We start from the raw sequence: 13,132 nt of genomic DNA, 5'->3' as shown, positions 1-13,132 counted from the left end.
ATTTACTCTTTTTCTCTATATATGCGAAGCAAGTTGAACTAAATATATGCATTCTGCTTAAATTTGTTTTTTTTTTTTTTTTTTTTTTACGGCAAAAAGATTCATATGGAGTTTTAGATAGTGTTTTGTTAAAACACCTGTTGCGTATATAGGCTGCCGCCATAACTGCATACATCCAGAGGTTTTTAGGGAGTTTTGATTCAATGAGTAGGCATCTTGCCATTTCAAAAAGTGTCCGCCATGCACGTTCAGCAGTCCCGTTTTGGTGTGGCAATCTAGGAGCTGATGTTTCATGCCTGATACGATGGTTAATTAATAAAAGTTCAAAGTCTTTATAGGTGAATTCCATACCGTTGTCAGAGCAAATACACTTGATTTCACCGTAGGGGGCCATGTCGGCTAGATATTTCTTAGTTGCTAGCAGGGTATCAGATTTGTTCTTTAAAAAGTAAACCATTATTAAACCTGAATGGTCATCTACGAAATTCAACACATATCAATAATGTTCTCTGGCCATCGGTTCTACGGGACCGTTCAAGTCCCAATGCACCATTGATAGGATTTTTTTGGCCTTTTTGTCTGGTATCTTGTTTTGATAGTTTGTCATTTTCCCTTGCGTACAGACGTCGCAGTTGAAGGTTTTTGATGTTTGTATTCGCATTCCATCAACTACAGTCGGCAACTTTTTTTTTTTGATATCAGGAATATTGCAGTATCCAAGAATTTTATGCCATGTCTGTAGATCATGGCAGGCGGTTTTTGATGGGACTACGCTATTCAAATAATACAGTCTTCCATCCGGGCACACCAGCCCCGATTTATTGGGGCCAAAGTTTATATCTGCTCATTGTCCCATGGCAGCCTGCATAGAAAATATATTTTGTTTAAATTTTGTTTAAATTTTGGGACCAGAAGAGCGCTCTTCTGAATACCGAAGCACAGTTCACCCTTATTGTTCTTTAGCGAGATTTTCGCATTGCCTCTTTTCAAAACGATATCATTGACTCGACTCCCGTCAGCCAGTTCTACAAAATGATTTTGTTGCTTAAAGTTGGGATCAAAATTGATAAAATCAGATTCCTTTGTAATCACATGTGCCGTGGCCCCACAATCGACAAGAAAATTATTATTGCTTGTTAACGCATCAAATGTACACGAAAATAAAAATGTATGTTCGCTAACAGAGCTCTCTACATTTTTAATGTAGTCGCCATTTTGAGTCCTGTATCTACATTGGAAACTCTTGTGATTAGGTCGTCCACAATTATAACATAATTTTTGTACTTTTCTTAGGAAAAAACCTTCTTTTGGCAAAGTTGCGTTTTTTATTCCTGGCATGGGTATTTCTTTCTGGGTTATCACGGTGGTAAATGGCTTGAAATCACTCGGTAATCCCTTAAGGACCATGGAAATTAACAGACTGTCACTTATAACTTCACCAGACATTTTTAAAGAATTTGCAGTTGTCTCGGCTCTTATAATATAATCAGTAACAGTTTCGGCTTCCGTTCATTTTAGAGAGGTCAGTTCAGTGTATAAAGAAATAATTTTGGGTTTTCCTTTCGATAAATAATGCTCTCTCAATATGTTTAATTCTTTGCAGCCGTGTGAGATTATTTGGAATCAGGTTTAAGTAGTGGGTAGTTAATGAGGTTTTGTTGAAGTGGTTGGGGTTATTAAAGGAGCATTTATGGACTCTAAAACGGTTTTTAAAAGAGATTTCAGCAAATCCGATGTAGTATTTTTTATCATTTAGGCTTTCTATTAGGGAAATACTGTCTTTGTATACAACATCAGTCTGTAGGCATTGTTGTTCGAGTGGACAATCTGATTTATTTGTGCAATTGCAGTTTTTTGTGTTACTGTTATTATTGTACTTATTATCGTCATTATTACGTATTCTATTATTATGCTTTTTAATTATTCTTTCTAGGTTATCACTGCAACTGTAGCTGAGTTTAATAGTGTTTTTTATTAGAGATTTTATGTAATATGTTATTTGAGGTGGGGGGAATGGGTGTTAACTAATTTGAAGAATTTTTTCCCCAGTTTATCTTTAATCATTATATTAAAAGGAGGGTTGAACCAAATAATTTTCCTAGATCTGTGTTTTTTATTGTTGTGCGAGGTGGGTTCAATATAGTTGATAATGGTATTAGCATATCCACTATCTTTTAGAGCTGCTTCATAAAAGAGTTTGTGTTTATTGAAAATTTCCCATTTTGTACTAATTCTATTTTCAATGGATTTGGGGATGTGGTTAATGGTATATTTCGAGTGGTTAGATAAAGGGTATATATATATAAGGGATTGGTACTGTTTTTAGTATAAGGTTCATATGTATTGTTTGCTCGGTTGAAAGTAATATCGAGGAAGTTTACAGTTTTTATTTTAGAGTTGATATCAATTTTTAGATTAATTCTTTTCGTTTCTTTAATTAAGGCTTTTTTTTCACATTTGGGGCTGTCAGAGTTCTTAACAATTAATAGTCTGTCGTCCCTATAGAGTCCTATATTTTTGGTATCAATTATTCTTGTTAAGTTTATAAAATAAAAAGGCCTACTAGGTCAGTTGCTTCTGCTGAATCCAAAGAGCCTATTGAAATGTTCTGTCACATGTTAAAAATAGGGGTATAATATTCCTTATTCCTATTTTTAACAACATGTGACAGAACCTCCTGATAAAAACTTCCTATGACGCCGAAGACCTGAAATATTTTCATAACAAACTTAGCTTTCGTATAAGCTGCATCGCCTGAAGAGGTCTCTAGTTACTACTAACTAGCTGACCAAAACATGCTCATGAATGTGTAGCGACATATTAAAGCTTATGTAAGAACATCCTGCCTTGAGTTCAAACTAGACTTTGTAACCTAGTGGGGGATGCCCTTTTCTCTTCCCTGCAATCTCTTTCGCACAGAATAGATGTTGTGAGCCTGTCTCTGCTTTATCGTTATTTTCATGGCAAATGCTCATCTGAGCTCCAATCTATGGTCCTCCCTTGCCAAACATTCACGAGAAACACTTGTCTAGTTGAAAACACTATCAATAATTTCCCCCACTCCTTATCTGTGCCTAAACCTAAACATAAATTCCATGAACAAAGCTTCTTTCTTAGAACTTCACACCTGTGGAGCTCTCTTCCAATTGCTTGCTTTCCAGCTGACTACAATATGGCCATCTTCAAGTCGAATGTAAACAAGTTCTTGATGAACCGTTCCCCTTAAGTAATCCAATTTAACAAATTTTACACTTCTAACAATTACTATGATATTATCCCTTTGACTACTGTACACTCTTTAACCCTCGTCCTCGAGTGGCCTCTGAGCCTTGATAAGTGGTGATTCTTTTGTAAAAAAACAAAAAAACAAATAGAAAGTATATCTTACCCTTCTTTGGTATTGAGCACTCTTGTATTAACTTTGTTAATCTTCATTGATTACTTTACCTCTGGAAAATATTAACCTTATATATATATATATATATATATATATATATATATATATATATATATATACACAATTATGTTATCAAAGAATACATCTTTAACAAAGCAAAACTTATCAAGATAAGAAAAGTTCAACACTATTAAGAGGAGCAAACAAATATATCAAATGAAAAATGAGTAATAAAAGTTATATATAACTTTATTATATCATCAGAACAATAAGGAAAAGTAAAGGGGGAAAATTAAGAAAAAAAGGAAACCTCCTTAGGGCATAACATTTCAGAGCTAAATGCTTCTTGTCGGAAGAGAAGAAGGGCCAGAATTATACAAATATAGATAAAAACTGGCTTAATAACATTTAAATATGAAATGAGTATGAAGGAATAGGATAATATGGTAAAAATAATTAAGAAATATTAAAAGTACAATGTATAAGAGTAAATCGGAAGGGTAGTGTATAGTAAAATGAAAAGAAAAATATGGACCGCTATGAAATAATGGGGATCATTAAAGAGCCAATAATGAAAGGAGAAAGGAAAAGAAAGGGAAGATAGATGAGAAATTGGAGAAAAAGGGAAAGGAGATAGAAAACGTAAAAAAAGGATTCGAAAATGCATATATAAATAAAAAAATAATACAATCTGAAAGTGAAGAAAATAGCATCCAAAAATTAAAAAAAAAAAAAAAAAAAAAAAAAAAAACAGGATTAAAATAAACTTTAAGATTTCAAAAAAAAGTTTTAAAAAACACCTTAAAGTTTTTTTTTGATCACCTTAGTTTTTTTCTCTTTTGAACACTTTAAAGTTTTTTAATCCGGATTTTTAAAAAACTTTTCGATACTATTTTTTTCACTTTCATATCGTTTCATTTTTATTTTTATTTATTTATATATTTATTTTTGAAATTTCACACAAATAAACTTTTGTGTGTTTGGGAGTTTTCTTAGATAGGTTTTATATCGGAATGCTCTCAATAAGTATAGAAAATTGATAATTGAAAAAATCCGATTAAAGTAGGAAAAGTCTAATTTGGACCAAAGTTAGCACCCTTATACAGCGTAACACCAACAGGGGCGCATCCAAAATAATTAATGACAAAAATAACTGAATAATTTCATATAATGAAACCTATATTTATTTTAGTATCGAGTTTCTTGTCTTCCACTTTTCTATCAAGCATATACCACCTAGAAGATGTACTACTGTATTATTGCACACACCTACTCTTAAATATTGAGCACTCACTTGTCAGCAATGCAAAGTACTTTTAATAGTATAACAAAATACAAAGAAAATATTTATCCTGGATAATGGAGCATTTAAAAACACATGCTCTATGTAGAATTGCTCTATCTAGAATATTGATGACTCCTGAGCAATGCCGAGTAAGCGCACATTGTTTAGGATATTGAGCACTTTGGATTAATTTATACCACTTATCAAATACAATACTATTATATCTTACAAGTTAACAAAAGACAGAAGTTAATTTTTCCTGGCAACCCTGTGTTTGAACACACCTGCTTTATCTAGGATATTGAGCGCTTTTGGATTACTATATACTAATTACTAAATATAATGCTGTCATCTTAAATTTATTGCATCCGTTTAGAACTCTCCAAAATAAAATAAAGGATACCGCCAAAGAACTACTAAAACCACTCTCTTCAGAATTTCATAACACCAACATTTTTCCTAATTCAACTAATTCAGCTTAAGAAACATTGAATAAGAATATGCAAGTAGATTCAGTTTTTCGGTGAACAAAACAGTTTGAAAATTTACTTTCACGTGATTTCTTACCCACTTCATCTTCTTTTTCTTGTGGCTATCTTTTAATGGAAGGCGAACCTCTGACTTTCCACATTTTGTAGCCGTCCCCAGGATACGGCATCAGGTTGATTTTAGCACGTCAGGAACGCCAGCGTTTTCGAAAACTTTTTTTTGCTAGTTTCAAGAGAGTTACGACGGATTCTCTTTTGATCCTATTCATGGCTCGATGCGACACAGGTGCTTTCTTACAAATTTTCACTTTGTAAGAACGTCAATTGCAAAGTTCAGGGTTAGTAACAAATTTTTCAATTGTACACTGATCACGATCCAATTCTTTAGCTATTTCTAAGGTTATTATGAATCTTTTGGACAATTTTAGGCTTCTCAGCTTAAGTCAAAGCACTTTTACGTCCCATCTTGCATATAAAGTTGGCCCGCTGAAACTGCCTGCAAGTCATAAAATGGCTACCGTTTTTTACTTTTTAGCTTTGAATTTTAGATCTACACATGTGTTAGTGTTGCCATATAACGTGCCAAGTTTTACTAATTTTTATTAAAAGCTGTCGGAGTTTGTGTTGATTTACATATAATTCTGCCACGCCGTGTTTTTAAAAATTAAAGTAAACAAAATTGCAGTAAATTTGTAGATTAACATCCACAGCTATCCCCCACCCCCCAAAAAAACAAAAAACAAACAAATGTCATTCTACTTTTTTAGGCGATTATGTGTGAATATCATTAAGAATTTGATGGAAAAAAAAAACAATTATTTTAGAATTTAAAGTGGAGGATCAGTTTCATATAAAATTTTGACACAAAAGAACCCCCACTTCCGGGCCATTCTAACTTTTTATGGCAGGTAATCAAGTTTGTAAAGACTAATTCCAAGTATGAGTAGCAAAACTAAATGTAATTGCCTAAAACCTTGTAACCCCCCACCCCCACCCGAGCCAAAAACGCATACAGTTTATTTCATATCACAGAAAATATAATTGGTTAATTTTCCTAAAACGCTAGAATGGTTTAGAAATGGGAGATCATTTTACGTTTGTTCACACGTAATCGCTAAAAAAAAATGTAGAATCTCATAATTTAGCTGCAATAATACAGACTTTTCCTATATATATTGTGTAAGTTAGCTAAATGGTCGCTATGCATTGAGTATTATATTTTCTTATCTATGTATGTCGCATTAATATGGACTTGTCACCAACGCATGTTTGAGATCGAGGGGGCGCCCTTGGATACAAGTTTGCGAGAGCGACAACATAAAAATGTGCTCTGAATTAACAGGTAGACAAATAAGACATTTGTATTGGTTGAAAAGTTGATTTACTCTGTACCCCCCCCCCCCAAAAAAAAAAGATCTTTTATCATCAATGTCTCTTAACGAAACAAAGCACGTAGGTGAAAGCATTTTATTATTTATAGTTCAAAAGAAAGAAAAGATGTCAAACCCCAGTTTGAGGAGAAGGCCTGTTTGATCGAAAATGATATCTTACACTTTGGGGGCAAATGAGACATACCGAAAAATCAGACTGTCGATAATGAATGATTGTTTGTTTAAAAAAAGTTTTAGAAAACTTTGAAAATTGCATAAAAAATGGAACATGGCCCGAGTTATACAGAAACAAAGCTGAACTTTATTCTATGTTAATTAAAAAAAAAATTTTTAATTTAAAAAAGAATAGTTAAGTTATATGCTGTTTCTGCCTTAAAGTAAATAAATATCGCTTTCGTTGTTTTATGGGTTTGCCCTCACCCCTTCCACTACTACTGGTTGTGGGAGTAGGTTACGTAGATCTTTGATGGTGCAAATATCATCCATTCTGGTGTATTTATTTATAAATATATATCCTTCCATAGACCAAAGTCTGTCTGAATAATAATGCCAATCTATTTCCATAATGAGACGTTTTCTCCCCTCTACCCCCACTGCTTTCTGCTTCCTATAGCGGTTTATATGATTTTTTGGTGCAAGTCTATAAATAGGCCACAACAAATCTTTTATGCAATAAAAATCTGAAAAAAAATCTTTATAATGTACGTACTTGTCACTGTATGAAGATGTCATATTCCAAAAATTACGTAAATCGATCAAGTAGATTTTTTTATTTTTTTTTATTTAAGACAATCAAAAATTATCGGAAGTTTAAACGAAGGTTTGGCACGCGCCATCTTGTTTGAGAGATAACGCCACTAACGACCCCTGGCGGAAATATGGGTCAACAAGGGCAGTACCATGCAGACCATCGAATATTTTATCAATCAAGTACTTTTTTTTTTTTTTTGAAGGAAATCAAATTTTACGATTTCTAGGGATAATAAATAAATAAATAAATTGACTTCTTTTAATAAAGAGAATGTGGAAAAAACTAGTTTTTTTTTGTTTTGTTTTTTTGTTCGTCTGAAAACAGACTTTAATAAACGAAGTACTTTTTTTTTTAAGAAAAAACAAATTTTACGATTTTTAGGGATAATAAATAAATAAATCGACTTAGATTCGAAAAAGTTGTCAAAAAACGAATAAATGTCATCAAAGGCAAGATAAGTTACTTTTCTACATAACTGGATAATTTTGTAGTGTTTTTACTCAATGTAACATGTTTATTCAGTTCGAAACACATACAGTGTTTACCGATGTATTGGAAAATTTTAAATGGCGCCGGCTTCTCTGTTGAACACGGTATGTTTGGGAAAATAAGTTAAAAATAAAAAATATACAAAATACTGTTAAAAACCCACCGAATATATGTCAGCCTATGTCACGGTAATATATTGAGCGACTTTCTAACAGTATTTTGTCTAGTTTTTTTTATTTATAACCCCTTTTCCCAAACTTACCGTGTGAAAGAGAGAGTCGGGCGCTATTTTAAATTTTCTAATACATCGGTAAACACTGTATGTTTTTCAAGCTGAATAAACATGTTACATTAAATAAAAACACTAGTAAATTATCCAGTTAGGTAGAAAAGTAACTTATCTTGCCTTTGATAACATTTATTTGTTATATATTTGTTTTTTTGAAAACTTTTTCGAATCTATGTGTACAGTAATACAAACTCAAAGATACATTCTCTTTATTAAAAGAAGTCAATTTATTTATTTATTATCCCTAGAAATCGTAAAATTTGATTTTCTTCAAAAAAAAAAAGAAAAAAAAAGTACTTGATTGATAAAATATTCGATGGTCTGCATGTACTGCCCTTGTTGACCCATATTTCCGCCAAGGGTCGTTAGTGGCGTTATCTCTTAAACAAGATGGCGCGTGCCAAATCTTCGATTAAACTTCCGATAATTTTTGATTTTCTTAAATAAAAAAAAATCTACTTGATCGATTTACGTAATTTTTGGAATATGACATCTTCATGCAGTTACAAGTACGTACATTATAAAGATTTTTTTTCAGATTTTTATTGTATAAAAGATTTGTTGTGGCCCATTTATAGACTTGCACCGATTTTTTTTTTCCTTTTCCCCTGTGAAAACTTTTCAGTTCAAGATTCCCCCCCTTTTTGTGAAAAGTTAGGTGAGCAAGGATTGTTCTCTTTCAATTTTAGTTTGTAATCATTTTACTTTTGGTTAAAATCTTCGATATTAAAAAGTCCGATGTCATTATTTTTAAATGTCTATCCCTTCTATCTTTAAATAATTAAAGAAAGAAAAAATAGGCACTACTAAAGCTGTGTGTAAAACGTCAGCGTTTTACACAATCACAGCAACATTATCATTTCGTGTGTTTACTATTTCCTGAGTCAATTTATATGGATGAGTATTGGTGCTATAAGTGTTAATGGAATGGATTTTTATATTTACATTGTAAAACAAATAGTTTTTTAACGAACTACACAGACGAGATTTAATAAAATAAAATTAATTTTAACGTCTTCTGTTGACATTTATATATTTAAAGATAGTGTTGCTTACAGACCCCCGTACTTAAAAAAAAAAAAAAAGCGCTAGAAAATAAGGATCACCCTCTATCATTTTAAATAACAAATTTTTTAGGTCGATTTTGTATTTGCAATTTTTATTATCTAAAGTCATATATTCTATTATGCGAATATATTTTCTTAATATTGGAAATCTGTTATAAAAAAATCTTTGTTTAAACATAGGCACCGCCAAAACTGGGGGGGGGGCAGGTAAGTAGTTTTTGACGGACCGTCTTTTTAAAAATCTACCAAAAATCAAATAATTATCCGATCAATACGAAATTTTCAGCGATTATTAAGAGAAGAATGAACTTTATAACAGTGTACTTATTTTTCATAAACGATATTTATATATATATATATATATATATATATATATATATATATATATATATATTGCTTACAAACTCCCCTTGTTTTGAGGGGGTACAAATATGCTTAAAATAATCATCTGAAACTGAACACAACATATTGTGTTGTTGTAAGGGACAGAATTATAGATTAAAAAAAAAATTGTTTGCATACCTTATTTTGACGTCTGAATATCAGAACTTCGATTGTGTTTAATTATCCTGCTTTTGAGTTTTGAAGTGTGAAATTCGGTGAATATGTTAAGTAAAATAATTAATTTAAGTTAAGCAAAAAAAAAAAAAAATTTTTTTTAATATTTATACGAAAAAAGCCATTTTAAAATCTTTGATAAATAAATTAACAATTTTATTTTTTAGCGAGCCGAATAATGCATGACCATTATTAAACAGGGCATGCTTTGAAGAATCGATACAAAAAAAATTCGATAAATATTGTGCCCTTTGTGTTAAAAATAGCATCATTTTTACGATCGCGTTTGAAAACGTTTGCCGCCTTTCGACTACAGTGGACTGAAATAATTTTTTTTAATTCTGTTTTAAATTGCCCCCCCCCCCATTTTGGGGAGCCTGGCCCCCACACACATACACATTAAAAACCAAACTCATACAAATGGTCACCCATCTGGTACTGGCCAGCCTCAGCGTTAATAATACATTGAAATTTTCGTCACTGAAAAATAAGTTTTTTTGGCCTGTTTGGTCTTCCATAGTTTGCTTTTTATCAACTACAAACGTAAACATTGTCGATCTAGACTCTAGATCGACGCGAAGTAACTGATTCCCTATATGAATAAGTGGAATTATTTGAAATCAGGTACTTATATTATAATATTTTTGTATATTCTCATAGAAAATCATCCTAAATCTTAGTTAAATAACAAATAAATAAATTAATTATTTCAAAAAACCTTTTTTTTAAACATTTATGTACGTTTTTTGTGCAAGACAAAAAAATGTCAATTGTTAACTTTTGGGGAAAATTTAACATTTAAAATTTAATTAAAAATAGTAGAAAATGTTTTACATTATTCTGTTTTCTATATGATAAAATTCAGGGTTTTATCTTTCTGGAAAAAAAGTTACTCAGAAATAATGGATTTTAATAAATGTAATTTCGTTTTAAAAAACAACAACAACTTGATTTTTCGGCCATTTTTAGCGGTGCCTATTTAAACATCATATCGCGTAATATTTGAATTTAATATCATTTAAAGCTTTATAAAAATAATTATTTTTTATTAAACATTGGAAAATTCACCAAAAATTATTTTTCCCTTTTCATAGAGAAAGTTAGAAGTCACTCAATAAAAATGATCGACCGTTCCTTAACTTTTGGACGCTACTGTCTATATATATATATATATATATATATATATATATATATATATATATATATATATATATATATATATATATATATACACATGGTGGCCCACTTAAAAGTAGCCCATAAATCTAGTAAAGAAGAGGAACATTCTTTTATCATTTAAATTACTTGTAGTGTTATAAAAGATGCTAGAAGTGCTCCCCGTTGACATCTATGCATTTCTGTGTAATGTTAAATAAAAAATATTTTTTTTACTTTTGATTTTGAATACATATTAGATTTTACATATAAATAAATTTAATTAAATTATAGGTGTCTAAAAGTTGAGGAACAGGGAAAATTAATACAAACTTTGGCAATTTTAATAACAACTTAACAAAATGTCGACTCGGAATATTCGAAAAATCCATCTATACAAGAAAAACAGCTTATTTGTGACCATTATGATGAAACAAAAAACCATAGGGGAGATTGCTAAAATATTGAACGGGTCTAAAAGCGTTGTTTTGCGGGTTATTAAAAATAGAAAAAAAGGTTTACCATTGACGGAAAAGAAAAAATCGAGCTGACCCCAAATAACAACTAAGAGGGAGGATAGAAAAATCACTCGATCATCTCGTTCTGATTGCTTTAAAACTGCGGCTTCAATATCCCAGGATTTTACATCCGAAACTGGGCAAAAAATTTCCAGACAAACGATTTCATAAAGATTAAACGAAGTTGGATTATTTTCAAGAAGTCCATACTCAAAGCCTTTAATTTCTATCAAAAATAAAAAGGCCAGATTGTTATTCACCGAAAAACATTAGTTTTGGGAAGAAAAAAATGGGAAAAGATTCATTTTAGTGATGAATCTAAATTCACTCTTTTCGGATCAGACAAAAGACCACATGTCAGAAGAAAAATGGAGAAAGACTGTCCCCTAAGTACGTTAAAAATACAGTAAAATTTGGAGGGGGAGAAGTATAATGGTATGGGGCATGATATCTTCAAAAGGAACTGGCCCCTTTGTGAAAATTCATGGAAAAGTAAATGCCCGAATGTACAGAGAATTGATTAGAGAACATGTGGTTCCTAATCTTTCTGATTCTGATATCTTTATGTAAGACAGCGCACCGTGCCATAAAGCGAAATAGTTTTAGAAGAGCTAAATAGATTCAATATTTGCATTATGGATTGCCCAGCTCAGATACCCGACCTTGAGCCAATTGAAAATGTTTGGAAAATTATTGGTGATAAGATCACAGAAAAAAACCCCAAAAAATCTTGATGATTTATGGGAATGTATCCTGGAATAATATCTCACCTATAACATATGAACGATTGGTTCTGTCTTGCAGCAAAAGATGCCTTAGTGTGATTGAAAACAAAGGGCTTTTCACTAAATACTGAAAGGATTCATTGTTTTTTCATTAATAATTTCCCCCGTTCCTTAACTTTTGGACACCTATAATTTAATTAAATTTATTTATATATAAAAAACTAATATGTATTCAAAATCAAAAATAAAAAAATATTTTTTTTATTTAACTACCATTATTAAAGCTTAAAAAATTCACCAAAAATTGTTTTTCCCTTTTTCATAGGTAAAGTTAGAAGCCATTTAAAAGAAAATGATCGACCATTCCTTAACTTTTGGATGATACTGTATACTGTAGGACTCGGCACCAGCCCACAAATTCCAAGAGGCCCAGGCTTGCCTTCAGAAGGAGTGCTACAACTTTGTACCTTTCTTTCATTGGTCCCCCTCCTCCCTTTACTTGAACCCGCTGGACTGCAAAAACCTCCTACAACACCAAAGCAGCCTGATCGCTGTCATCCATCAGCGCTTGTGGAAAAGGCATGCTCTCAATGTGGGACCCATATCGAGGTGGTGACTAGAGCTGAAGGCAACTACATTTAATAGGTGTCAGCTCTACTACATAAAGTTATCTAAATTGATTTTTTCAATAAAATTTTTTAAATAAAGCTGTAGTGTTGATTTTTTTTTAGGGCAACAAATTTATTGTTCCACCCTGTAGACAAATACATAATGCAGAACACCGAAAGTATAATTACTGAAAAAACAAACAAGACAGAAACAGAAGAGACACACAGACGACTCATAAGGATGACAAAAGATGAGCCTAACAAAAACACTTGGACATGGCTACAAAAAGGACACTTAAACAGAGAAACTGAATCTCTAATATCAGCCACACAAGATAAAACAATCAAACTAGCCCAAAAGAATATAAAAATAGACACAATCAAGCAGGCAAGGCAGTACACTGGAAATTA

General features: G+C 31.6%; 1 long non-coding RNA gene across 1 annotated transcript in view; it reads left to right on the top strand.

Annotated features, from left to right (window-relative positions):
- The window catches only part of LOC145279833 (uncharacterized), a 44,277-nt gene extending 31,355 nt beyond the window's left edge, over positions 1–12,922 (top strand). Inside the window, exon 2 of the long non-coding RNA XR_013868464.1 lies at positions 12,439–12,922. This is a non-coding gene — a long non-coding RNA (uncharacterized LOC145279833). The remainder of the gene's footprint in view (positions 1–12,438) is intronic.
- Positions 12,923–13,132: the final 210 nt, after the last annotated feature.

Source organism: Euprymna scolopes, chromosome 7 (genome assembly GCF_053919585.1).
Source record: "Euprymna scolopes isolate OS-2025 chromosome 7, ASM5391958v1, whole genome shotgun sequence".
Classification (NCBI taxonomy): domain Eukaryota; kingdom Metazoa; phylum Mollusca; class Cephalopoda; order Sepiida; family Sepiolidae; genus Euprymna; species Euprymna scolopes.
This window is presented reverse-complemented; position numbering and strand designations above follow the sequence as displayed.